Genomic DNA, 13429 nt, shown 5'->3' with positions numbered 1-13429 from the left:
GTTGCACTTGTAAAATGCTACAAGGAATATTAAAAAAAAAACTATTCACTTTAACTTATAATAGTTTATGAAATAAAAACATGAGTCACAGCTTTTGTTCTGTGGTAACCTATAAAAAAATGTTTGTCTTTGAAATTCAGTGTAAAGAACTGAAAATGATGTATATGTTGTAAATATTTGTGTGTTGTGAGAAATTTTTGTCATAAGAAATTAAAAGAACTTACCAGGAAGGTTTTTAAGTTTAGAAATATTCATGCCAATAAAATAGGAAATTATAAATATATAGTTTTAAGCACTGCATCAGTGGGAGTTCTTGGCTTATGTTAGTTTATGTATGAAAATATCAAAGATTTTTTTCCTGAGTATATTATCAGTTAAGCAAAAAGAGGAGTCAGATTTAATTTGTTTTTGAAGCACTTTGAGAAATTAATTTTAAGTAACTTACTGAGCAAAATTTCCATTACTACTTTATGTTCAATACCAACCTTCCACTTCTCTGGATTATTTTACAAATCCTTGGACAGAGAATTTGAGAATATAAATCTGTAGCAGGTGTTTGACACCAGTGGGTCTCTTTGTTTCTGGGAAATGTGTACATGTACTTTCAGATATACAGTGTTCCTAAATAAAATCAATTTAGGGGATTCGTGTAGTGTCTAGAAAAGTAGCCCATGTCTTTAAATACTAAAAGGAATCTGCAGGTAATGAGAAGTCCAATGGAGAAAACCTCAATGCTTACTGTTACTACTTACCGATTCCTACCAGTTTCTAGGTTCTGGGGGACATTATTTACGTTAAGTTCCTTAAAACTATTGCTACTAGGTTCCAAATAGAAATTAGTACTATTCATAAAAGTTCTTTGAATTTAGAATTTTTTTCTCCTTCTGTTCTTCAAGGAATTACTTCTGTAGTCTTCTGTCGTCTCGTTCCTGTCTGTTACGGTGCAGTTTCATCCCTCAGGTATTAGTGTGGGAGCAGGTGGCCGACCTCCTCGCCCACTCACACCCCCTTTGCTCGCTCCGTCTAGAATTCCTCACCTCTAGAAGTAGGGCGGCCCCACGCGGCCTGTCCCGAGGCACTCGGAGCACTTTACAGCCTCACCCAGTCCTCCCGGTGTCTCTGGGTGGCAATGGGAGACTCACGCCACGGAGAAGGTCACGCCCAGACCCTGTGTCTGGGAAGAACCGGAGAGCAGTGGGTCACCTTTTATTCCCACCATAGTTTGGAGTCTTTCAAAGAGGTTCAGAGACTAAACCTTGAACTGTTTTCTTGGAATACCAACAATAGCCATTTCAGGAATTTCAGTCTTAAGAAAAAAAGTAACAAAATATCTTATTTCCCACTTCTCTCCATTTTTAAGCTGAATTTTAGTAACTTATTTAAGATGTTTAACTTTATGGAGGCCTCGTCTTTGCGGGCTGACCTTCCCGTGGGTCCGAGCAGTGACGTTCGCTGGCGGTCGCTGCCTCGGGAGTCGGTGTGCACAAGCGCTCGGCGGCCACTGCCAGCGCCTTCCAGGGAAACCTAATTTCCGTTTTTACAGTTAGGGGCCTCGGAGCTGGTCTAGCTCTGCTGTAGAACTTCACTGTGTGGAATGGCGAAATCCACACACTGGTGACCACTTGGAAGAGGTTGCATTCAATAAAACTTCTAGCTTGAGCTTATGCAATGATTGGTAAAGATTTTGGCATTGTAAGAATTAGGAAATGATCGTAGAAATATATGTAAAGTATTCAATTTTCAATCATTTTTCAAATTACTGTTTAAATTGTTTTGCTGAGTTGTAATACTTTTGAGATACAATGTATTCCTTGTACTGAAAGAATGAAAAAAGGACTTTTTCAGCATTTGAGGTAAGTTCTTTAACGTTTCATTAAAAACATTTTTTACAACTATTTTGTACATGCACTTGCAGTATTGAGGTTAATCATTTTAATAAATTCGGAAATTAAAACAGTTTGGCCGGTGTCCACTGTATCTGAGAAGAAAAGGTCAAAGTGGTGACTTTGTCCACAAGGTTTTCATTTACCGCAGAATTTTTTAAAATCCCACTTTCTGGAGCTTTTCATATCTGTGAGTGTTGACTTTTCTGAGCCCTGGTCTCCTTTTGCTTCTGGTGCCAGTTGGTTTAAATCGGGGCCAAGCACTCATTCCTCTCTCGGTGGGGAGACCACATTTAAACTACATACCCTCCTAGCCCTTGAACCCAGGAAGGCTTTTGCAATCCAGTTATTAATGGTTCCTGGTTACTTGGTTTTCCCCTCACTGAATTGGACAGAACTGGCATATCCAGGACCGGCGTGGGTCCTTTTTTCCTCGCAGTTACTGCAGAAAAACCTAGTTAAGAAAGGAAATGTGACTGGCTTAGGCGTCAGGAGACCTGAGTTTGCCCAGCTCTGCAACACGTGGGTGACCCCAAGCAAGCTGCTCCCCCCGAGACCTCCTCTTTCCAGCAGCTGTGGGTCAGTGTGGACACCTGGTCCCGTCCTTCGCCCGTTACGCTTCGGGATGAGCTGCGTCCACTCCCTACAAGGGCAGTCAGGGTGAGTGGTGCTGACCAGGCTGGAAAGACTTCCTGGTTAATTGAAATCTCCACGCGAGCTTGGGCTCCCAGTATGAGAAAAGGCTAAGAGGTGGCGCGCCTGGTAACTCTGCAGCCCTTTTCGGAGGCTTGGGTGTGCTCTCTGCTCTGAAATGAGCTGCTCCTTTGCCGTAACCAGTGGCAGCTGCCTTGCTGCCTAGAGCCCCTGTGTGAGTTCTGTGTCTCCAATGCCAACTGAGTTGTTAACATGCGCCCACGATGCTCGCTGCAGAACACAGCGGCCCTCGGCAAGGCCCAAGCATGCCGCTGACCTCAGGGGCACTTCCGTAGCCCCGGACCGTGGTAAGTGACCTCTTGCAAGGGAGGACGAGAAGGTCTCCAGCCTCCTCCCTCCCTGATGTCATAGAGCTTGGGCATCGCTCGTGTTTGCTAGTGACAGGCCCAGAGGAAAAGTGGATTTTGACTCTTCAGGAAGCAGCGGAGTGTGTGGATGGGCAGGATTGGGAAGGGGGTCTCCAGTTGGAATTCCCTCCACCCCTCTTCCTGCACTTCTGCCACTCGCATTCTCCCAGGGCATTAAGCTTACTTTTTTGGAAGCAGCTGGAAAGCTGCTAACCTGGAGGACGAAAGACGGCCTACAACCCCATAGACATAACTTTGGTAAAGTTCTTTTTACCAGATTCTCTTTTCTCCTCGTCAGATTTCTGAGTTTTTCTGCTAAGTTGCAGTGGACAGTGACTTCTGTCTTTTGGGGGTCCCCCACTCTGTTGGGCCTGCTCTGCCAAGGGGAAGCAGAGCACTGCTAGGGCTGCTCAGGCCCACAGGAGGGCTGCTGGGGGGTGCTGCAGGTGGATCCCCCAGTCTAAGACCCTGAGCAGGAAGGGTCCAGAGTGGCAGGAGTAAAGTTGCGTTTCTTTGATATTTGTCAGGCAGTGGTTATGTTAGGTGCTTCTGGTGGTGGGGAGGCAAGATGTATGTGTCTTCAGTGTGGGCTGTGATTAAAGGCCTGGGAGATGGTGAGGTAACCTGGGGAAAGAGGACAAGCAGCCGCAGGGCCCTCTGGACGCAAGGTCAGGCAGGTGCAGTCTCTCTTTGGCCCTTATGACCTGGGGGAGCACAGTCTGGGGAGGCCCTGCCATGAGAAGCCAGGCAGGTTGAGGAGAGAGCAGGCGGAGCAGAAGTTTGACCAAAGGTGGAAATGATGAATCTGGAAGGGAGGTGGTGTTAAGAATGAACAAAGGACAAGCGGGTCTAACCATGGAGAAGGAAAGCTTCCCCAGGGTGGGGGAGGGGAGGGGTTACTCAGAGTCTGGGGGAGGACCCGTGGTCTTAGGATTATAGGTCTGTCTTCTTTGGCAACAAGAGGAAAAGAGGTGGTAGGTGTAGGCGGGACCCAGTTCCAGCATGAGGGTTTCTGTTTTGTCTAAAGTAGGAGGCGAGGTCACCTGATTGGGAGGAGATGGGAGGCCCAAAGCTCGAGGAACAGGAAGGAGATTTTACATCCAAAAAGGGGGACGCAAGCTGACTATAGAAACCCCGTGTGACGCATCACAGCAGTCTAGGTACCAGTCAGTGTTCTAGGCACCCATGGGAGCAAAGGCTGGTGGCAGCGCTTCTCCGCACCGGCGTGAGGCTCTCGGCCAGGTGGGGGCCGCAGGAGGCAGCAGGGCTGGAGGCTATTGGGTGGGCAGGAGAGGCTTGACTGAAGAGGCCTGGAATGCACTCAGCAAAGAGGAGTCTGCCACCACAGTGGGCCGCTGGCCAGGCAGTGCAGAGTTGCCCGAGGCCCGGAGGTGCCCGTGCGGTCAGAATAGCCAAGCAGGAGTTGGACAAACACACGGGGAGGACAGGAGGTTAAGGTCAGAGGGCAGGCCCTTGAAACTGGAAGAGCTGCATTTTCAAGGGGGGTTGGGGGGACAGTGTCGTGGTTCTGAGGCACCAGGACATTGAACAGAACTGAGGTCAACCAAGATGACAGCAGATGAGCCTTCACCTTGAACCTGGGAAGCAAGCAGCCACCCCCAAGCCAGAAAGAAACTGAGCCTGTAGGGGACAAACGCGGGGAGATACCCTATTCGGGCGGTGGGGACACCTCGTGCAGCTCCCTGCCCACCCTGCCGCCGCCGCCCCGGGGCTGGGGTACCAAATGCTTGGTAACTACATTTCAGGGAGTGAGTCAGCCTGCCTGAGGCCACGTGGCGGGTGGTGGATGGTAGCTGTGACCCCAGGGCCCCGCTCCTGGTGGAGTCAGGCCAGGAGAGCACTGGCTGGCAAGGGTCACCCCAGCCCGAGCCTCAAGGCCTGCCTTCCCCAGGTCAGTTCTGGAAGTCCCTGTCTGCTAAGAATTCCCTTGGGTGACAAATAACAATTGCTGCTTTTTACCCTCAGTTCCACACAGGGACATGGGGCCGGGAGAACTGCGGCCAAAGGTTATCTAGCAGATATGCCGGGTGACCCACTCCCATTTGTCAAGGATGGGCAAAGTGCCACGTGTGTTTGCTGGGCCCCCGAGGGTGCGATTTGTCTTTATCTGAAAAAGTGAGTCAAACACGAGGATACCTCAAGACAGCAAAAGAAAAGGTCCAAGGTTTCCTCCAGCCTGGTGAGGCACTGACTCTGCTGCAGTGACTTCACATGAACATCCAGGCGCAAAGGAGGGATGGAATCTGGCCAGGAGGTTTCTTGTGTTATTCCCCTAAAATACACATGTGTTACCCTGGAGATGGCTGTCCTCTCATGGGACAGCCTTCGGAAGCTGTCAGGACAGGCCTGGGAAGCAGGGTTCCATGCTAGGACAGAAAGCTGATGTCGACGTCGGAAGCACACCCGTGGAGCGGGTTAGCCTGTGTTTGGCTCCTGGTAGGTCAGGCCCTGTGGTTTCTCCCCAGCCCCTCCTTGGGCCTGCCAGCTGGATGCTGCGCTGGCCGAGGTGCCCGTGATCAAGCCCGAGGCTGTTACCTTCCCTCCTGCTTCTGGCAGGTGGAGGAGGCCCTTCGCAGAGTCACTCTCCTAGAAACCAAAGAGAACAACATTTATTTTCTGCTCTTGCCAGTCAAACCACATTTTTCTTCTTAGGGTAAGAAGGTGAGGGAAGGACGGAGCCTCGCCAGCCTCCAAGTGGACCAGGGCTGGCCCTGGGAATGGCTCAGTCTGGAGTCAAGGCTGGTGGTTGGCACCTGGCCTCCCCCCACCCACCCCACCACCCAGGCTGCCCACACGGGTCCCAGGAGCACCTTTGATGTTTCCGCCCTTTACTAACTATGGGAGCGTGGGCGAAACACTGCCCCCTCTCGACGCAGCGTTCTGCCCTGCACAACGGGGTAACACTGACACTTGACTCTGGGATGGTTGAGGATTAAGTGAGACCAGCGGCTGGGCCTTCACGTGGGGCCTGGGACCCCAGCCAGCAGTTGGTGTCGGCCGGCGTGAGCAGGTGCCACCTCAGTGGTCTGCGTGTTACCCCCGGCCCTTGTGGGCCTCTGCCCTCTGCCCTCGCCAGCTGACACCTGCTCAAAGGGCCTAAATCTCAACCTCCTCCATCCCAACCTCCAAACGCCAGCTGCTGGAGCTGGTCGCCACCGCTAACATGGTTACAGATGGTTCTAGTTCTTTCTTCCTCCAGCCGATGCCTCCATGCTGCTCCGTCCCTGTTCCTCTCCTGCTCCCACAGGGGTCTCTCTGGTTCATCTGCTCCCTTGATGACCTTCCCTACTTGAGCACCAAAGAGATGCTGGACACTCACTCTAAAGGCACCGGGGCCACAGGAGTGATGGGGACCCAGCCTTCCCCTCAACACAGCAGACACACAAACAGCAAACAAGCATGAGAAGTATTTGACTAGATGTGTGTGTGGTGGAGTCAAAGGAGGGCACCCACGTCTGCCGGGGAATCAAGGTGGGCTTCAAGGAGGACATGAGATTAAGAAGGGCCCTGAGGGATGAATGGGAGTTTATAAACCCAAACAGCAGAGAGGCAGCTGATACGGACGAAGTCCTAGAGACAAGGAAGGACAGGCTATCCTCTGGGAAGGATGGTGAGAAGTTCAGTGAGGCTGATCTAGAAGGTTTAAAGGAAATAGGTGGGCCCAGCCCACAGCCTTGAGGAGACTGGGTAGGGGGAGATGGGGCACATCTGGGGCGAGTGGCAAGGCCTCTGGTCAGGCGCCCTCAGGGCAAATTCTGTCTCCACCACTTCCTAATTTCGTAGCCTTTGTTTCCTGTTCTCTAAAACAGAGACAAGAGTCTTGTCCGTCCCATGAAGAATTAAATAAAACAGCAGACAGATGTATGGTGATCGGGAATTGATAGGTGCTTTCGTTTCCCAGGGTCTAATTCCAAAAGCTGTGACTTCACCCAATCAGACCCAGGCCCAGCCCGGACCTCCCCAATCCACCTCCAGACCCCAGCCCCAATACAGCCCTGCATCCTAGGAGGCCAGCACTGTAGAGAGGAAAACTGACCCCCAGGAGGAACAGTGCCTTGCCTTGGGTCACACAGAGAGCAGGAGGCCGAGGAAGCCGGGACCTGAACCCAGGGCAGTGCGGGCAGCCTCAGACCCCCTTGCTGGCCACGGCAGGCAGGGCCCAGGCAGGGCTGCTCTGTGCTCTGAGTCAGCAGGCCTGCTCAGTCAGCGGGACGGCTCCTGTTGACATGTGATAACATGTGTTTGTTTAGCTGGGGCCACTTGCAAAGGGGGTTAATGTTCAACTCCCTCCAGCCCTGGAGCTGCAGCAGGAAGCCGGGTAGTGAGACCCCCGGCCAGCACCAGGCCTGTCTGCCCTTCCTCCCCAGACACGAGTTGGCCCTCGCCTTGGGGAGCGCCAGGTGAGGGCTCCCAAGGTCTCTCTTGGATCTTTGGGAAAATGCACAAAGGTGGCAGGTGGAGCTCCACGTTAAGGTTCCTGGGAGGAGGAGCCCGAGGTTCCGAGTGGGACACTTTCACAAAGCCCACAGGGCTCCAAGATGTTGGCCTGAGCCAGGGGGCCTGGGGACCCCTGGGAGTCTCTGGTGGGCTGTGGCCTGAAGTATGGGGGTGGGGCGGGGCTGTCAGTGGCCCTGGGGCTCGCTTGGGTGAGGTGGTCTTTGCCTACTTTTCCGTCAGCCTACACCCCTCCCTGCCCACCACCCCCCTCACCCGAGCAGCTCCTTCTCGCCCCTCAGGTCTCCGTGCAGATGTCACCTCCCAAATCCTCTCTGACCCCACCCGACTCCGATCTCCTCTCTGGCCAGCCTGATCCCTGGTGTACTATGGGGTCCTCGTGGCCCGACAGGTATGGGCCCCAAGGAGGCCCGGGCGAGCCGGGCCCAGGCTGATGGGAAGGGGCTTCCTCCCTGAAAAAAAGAACCCCTTGAGCTACTCCCACGTTCTGTCCTCATAGGTTGGCTGGCAGGGGTCAGGCTGTCACCAGCCATGGGACCCCCCTGGGCCAGGCTCTCCTCCCTCCAAGTGACGCTGGAAGTGCAGGCACCATGCTGGCAAAGGGGCCAGAGCAGACCCGGGCCCCAGGATCCTTCACTCCACACAGTGACTCCGGGAGAGAAGGAAGTGGGGAGCACAGCCTGGACTCTGTGTTGGGCCCGGGGACATGGCCCGGGTCTGGGGTGGGGAGGGGGACCCCCCTGCTGGCCAAGGGGGATGTGCGTGGGGACAACAGCCTCTCCTGCTTCCTGCTGCCTCCACAGCCGTCCTACCGGGGGAGAGAGGGGACCGGCAGGGAACGCGCGGTCCTCTGGCCGCAGCCCTCTCCTCCTCCAGGCTCGCCTCTGGGCACAGAAACGGCTGCTTCCCGGGGCTTCCCGCTCAGCCCCGAGGGCTGGGCCTCACAAGCCCTGAGCTCACAAACCAGCCTCATCCGGCTTCAAGGAACCTTCTGGATCGGCCCCTGGACAGCCAGGAAGCACAGAGGGGGACACAGGCCCCATGAGGACCAGGGTCTGCCCCGGGCAGGGCAGAGCCGGCACAAGGGCCTAAATCTCTCTCCTCCGGGCCAAGTGCCCTCCCTGGCTGGGAAGAAAAGTGCATCCTGACAAGGGAGCCAAGCTGGACGCGTGAGAGGACCGGGGACCTCGGCTTCCCACCCCTGAGAGGGGGAACCAGAGGGACTGAAGTTACAGGGTGCCCAGAGGGAGACCAGGAGCCCTGGGGGTGGTCCCGCCCCACCTGCCAGCCTGTGTGCCCCTCCACAGTGGGCACAGTGAGGACCAGTGGGGCGGCGGGGCTGGCATCTGGCTCTTGGTCGGAGGAGAGGCTGGCCGGGCTGCCCTGCGCTGAGCCTGGCTGTGGGCAACCCTGGGGCCAGGTGCATTCCGGACGCTGCGTCAGATACGCAGACTGCAGCTGGGGGGACAGTGAACGCTGGCCACGTGGCTTCCAAAGGCCTCAGTGTCAGCCGGGTTGAAAAGGGCCTGTTAACCGAGGGCTGACCTTGGACTCCGGCCGTCAGGAGCTGCAGAGAACCCAGCCTCAGCCACCCACGCGTCCCCTGCGGGGCCCCTCTCTCTGTGTTCATTTCACTCCCTCCCGTCCTCGTTCACTCACTCATGGGGCATTTGCTGAGCACACCCTGGGCACCAGGGAATCCCCTGTCCCTGCCCTCTCCCCGGGGACTCCTTGTCCACAGTCTGACTGACAGATAGACAGACAGACAGACAGACACACACACACACACACACACACACACACACACACACACACGGTGTGGTTGGGGCTCTGATGAGAGCAGCCCAGGGGACAAGGTACACAGGGGAGGGTGGTGAACACAGCAGGGGAGGCTTCTCAGAGGAGGTGTCCTGCGAGGGAAGAGTTGGGCCGGGGAGCTGGGGAAGGGTCTTAGCTCCCTCCGGAGCAAAGGCCCCACTCAACCTCTTGCCGCACCCCTCACGGCAGCCCCCTCCCTGGGCTGAGAGCTGAGGCCTCAGACATGACCCTTGACCTCACCCTACCTGGTTCCACGGCTGCGGCAGTACTGCTTTAATGATACATGGATGGTATTTCACAAAGAAAACAGGGCTTCCCTGGTGGCGCAGTGGTTAAGAATCTGCCTGCCAATGCAGGGGACATGGGTTCGATCCCTGGGCCAGGAAGATCCCACATGCCATGGAGCAACGAAGCCTGTGTGCCACAACCACTGAGCCTGCACTCTAGAGCCTACGAGTCACAACTATTGAGCCCACACTCTGCAACTACTAAAGCCTGCGAGCCTAGAGCCTGTGCTCCGCAGAGAGAGAAACCACCGCAGTGAGAAGCCCTCACACTGCAACAAAGAGTAGCCCCCGCTCACCGCAACTAGAGAACGCCTGCATGCAACAAAGAAGACCAAACACAGCCAATAAATAAATAAATAATAATTTTATTTATTAACAAGGGAGGAAGGAAAGAAGGAAGGAGGGAGGGAGGAAGGGAGGGAAGGAAGGAAGGAAGAAAATAAAGAGCAGGGGCCTGGTGGAGTCAGATAGACCTGGGTCTGGGGTCAGACAGACCTGGGTCTGAGCCTGGGCTCAACCATGTTCTGGCTGCAACCTTCATCTTTCTGAGCCTCAGTTTCGTCATCTGTAAAATGGATGCGTGCAGAGCCTGGGTGAGGATTAAATGTGGTGACTGGTTTAATGCTCTTAGCACAGCGCCTGGCATTTGATCAGCTCTCGATAAGCCCCAGATTTTGGCTGTTGGAGGAAGCCCCCAGAGATGGAGACCTTCCGCAGTGAAGGCTGGCCTGAGCACTTCATTTGTGTTTGTGGTGGGGGAGAGGATCAAATACTCCCCTGCCCCAAGAGAACATTGCTTCTTCCACAGCTTCCTGGACCTGCGCTGAGGGTCAGCTGCTCCAGCATGTCCCCGCTGCCTCCTCCAAAGTCCACCAGCCCTGCTGCGATGGGGGTAAAGAAGCCAGGGAGGCCACTGTCAGCAGGCCTGGGACAGGAAGGCATGGGCCCCCGCTTCCCTTGTCGGGGTCATGTACTACATGCCCCTCCCAGAGGCTGTTCCCCTTCTTTGGAAACATTCTTAGCTCATGTGACTCAGGGTGGACCACGCACCCAGGCCCAACTCCAGGGCTGGCCAATCAGAGGGTACGTCCCCAGGCACCATGACCAGTCCAGGGATGGACGTGTGACCAAGTCAGGGCAATGAAATTCGACTTTGGGACTTTGGCCGGGACCCTGAGGCAAGGGGCACTCTCTCCCCGCTGGGATTGCTTCATCCGGAGGACGTGAGCCTGGAGCGGCCCTCCACCTTCTTGCTGCCACAGGGCCAGGCCGCCAAGGGGGCAGGTTGGATCAGGCCGGCTTTGCAACCCCAGGTACCTCAGCCTGCGGCCCAGATACCTCCTCCAGCCCTTGGACACGACGCTACTGTGCTGGGCAAGCCGGGCCTGGTGATGGGATTGGAGGCTGGAGGTCAGGCCACTGAATTTCTGGGTGACCCATGGGGCCCCAAAACCATGGACCCACAAAACAAACAGAGCTGGGGTTTGATCCCTGGTTTTTCTGTTCTGAAGCCGACGTCCCCAACTACTTCCTTTAATACCTGCTCCAAGCTTCTGCCAACAGCCAGCTCCTTCCCCTGCCTTGGGAAGCACAGAGGCCTGGGCCACGGCTGCCCAGCTCCACTCGGCGGCCCCGGAGAGGATGGTGGCCGGCTGTCAGCTGCTCCCTCCCATCACGGTGCCGCAGCTTCCGTGGGGCACTGACTACACCGGCTTGCCCAGTGTTTAAGGCCCAAGGCGCACACAGTGGTAGAAAGGGAGGGTCTGGAGACCTCCCTCCTGGGTTTGGATCCACGCCCTGCCACCTCATGGCTGTGTCATTTGGGACAAATGACGTCACCTCTTTGAGCCTCACTTTTTTCATCTGCCAAATGGGAATAATAATAGTAATGACTAATTGTCAGCTGTCACCTAAATGTTGGCACTGGGCTTGCATTTTCCGTACGTTATCCTGATTTCTCCCCATGACCCCGTAAGGTAGACCTCATCACTGCGTGTTCTGAGTGAGGAAGATGTGTTTTGTGACTGGGTGAAAACACCGCAGACCCCAGAACTGACAGAGCTGGGTTTTGGTTTTTTTTGGCTTTTTTTGGCTGCGTTGGAGCTTTGTTGCTGCGCACTGGCTTTCTCCAGTTGCAGAGAGAGGGGGCTACTCTTCGTTGTGGTGCGGGGGCTTCTCGGCACAGTGGCTTCTTTTGTTGAGGAGCATGGAATCTAGGTGCGGGCTTCAGTAGTTGTGGCACATTGGCTCATTAGTTGTGGTTCTTGGGCTCTAGAGCGCAGGCTCAGTAGTTGTGGTGCACGGGCTTAGTTGCTCCGAGGCACGTGGGGTCTTCCCGGACGAGGGCTCGAACCTGTGTCCCCTGCATTGGCAGGCAGATTCTTAACCACCGCGCCACCAGGGAAGTCTGAGAGCTGCGTTTTGAACCCTGGTTTTTCTGTTCTAAAGCCAGTGTTGTCAACTACTCCCCCCCTTTCTTTTTCTTAATTGAAGTGTAGTTGATTTACAATATTGTGTTAGTTTTACACAACTACTTCAATATCTTCCTTACCAGGTCCTGTCTTAAGTAAGGTTCAGCCAGGAAAACAAGATTTCAAGCAGAGAAGGATTAAACCTAGGCCCCGAGGGGCTGCAAAACTATTGGAAGAACTGGGGGAGTAAAGGGCGGGCAGTATCCCCAACCCTGGCATTTGGAAATCAGGAAGTGCAAGAATTGCACCACAAGGAGGGTGAGCCCCAGGAAGACCCCAAAAGTCACTGGCCAAGTGTCCCATCTGTCTCCCTCCAGCCTTTCAGATCTGAAGAATGCCTGTGACAGTCAGAATTAAACCCACGGACTTCACTCGTGGCACAGTGGTTAAAAATCTGCCTACCAATGCAGGGGACACGAGTTCGATTCCTGCTCTGGGAAGATCCCACATGCCTCAGAGCAACTAAGCCTGTGTACCATAGCTACTGAGCCTACGCACTGCAACTACTGAAGCCCGAGAGCCTAGAGCCTGTGCTCCGCAACTAGAGAAGCCACCGCACTGAGAAGCCTACACACTGCAACGAAGAGTAACCTCTGCTCACCACAACTAGAGAAAAGCTCGTGCACAGCAACAAAGACCCAACATAGCCAAAAATAATAAAAAGAATAAATTTAAAGAATCAAACCCAGAATGCACTGCAGGGGACTCTGGGACCCACCACGCGGTCCTGGGCTGATGGCCACATTTCCCCACCCCTGCCTCCCCATCACCCATCCCATTGGGCTAATGTGAGGATTCTGGGCAATAACCTGTGTAGATAGAAACTGGTAACCAGGAAGCACTCAGCAAACACCAGCTGCTGTTAGCTGAGATGACATTTATTCGGGAAGGAGCCATGGGCTGCTTTGTTTAGCAGCCCATCTCTGCTGTGCCTTCTGCAGGAGGGGATTCCCCACTGTGGGGGTCTTGGCCAGTCATTCCTCCATAGAGACCATGGGGAGTCGTCCCAGCAGCCGTGGTTGCAGTGTCCCACTGTGACCCTGTCCCTGGTGGTGTCAGGCATCCACGGTGTCAGTGGTGGCCACAGTGGCCCCTAGAGCAGCCTGTTCCTGAGGATCCAGGCTGTGGGCTCCTGAGAGCCTCCCCCCAGATTCTTTTACTTCTTAAGTCAACCTGATTAGTGTTTGTTGTTGGAAACCAACAGATCCACCTGGAGCACCTGGTGGCAACGGGGCTGCGGCTCTCACATCCGCTCTGGGGGGAGGTGTGAGGGCGGGTTGGAAGGAACAGGGATAGATCCGTGGATAGAACATGTGTAGCCACCGAAGCTGGTATCTTTAAAGAACAGGGAAAACGCTCATGATAAATGTTTCAGTTGAAGTATGATTTACGTAAAGACCACAACTTTTAATATACAACTCAGTTGTTTTTGG

The sequence above is a fragment of the Hippopotamus amphibius genome, chromosome 3, assembly GCF_030028045.1.
Source record: "Hippopotamus amphibius kiboko isolate mHipAmp2 chromosome 3, mHipAmp2.hap2, whole genome shotgun sequence".
NCBI lineage: Eukaryota > Metazoa > Chordata > Mammalia > Artiodactyla > Hippopotamidae > Hippopotamus > Hippopotamus amphibius.
Note: the sequence above shows the minus strand (reverse complement) of the source record.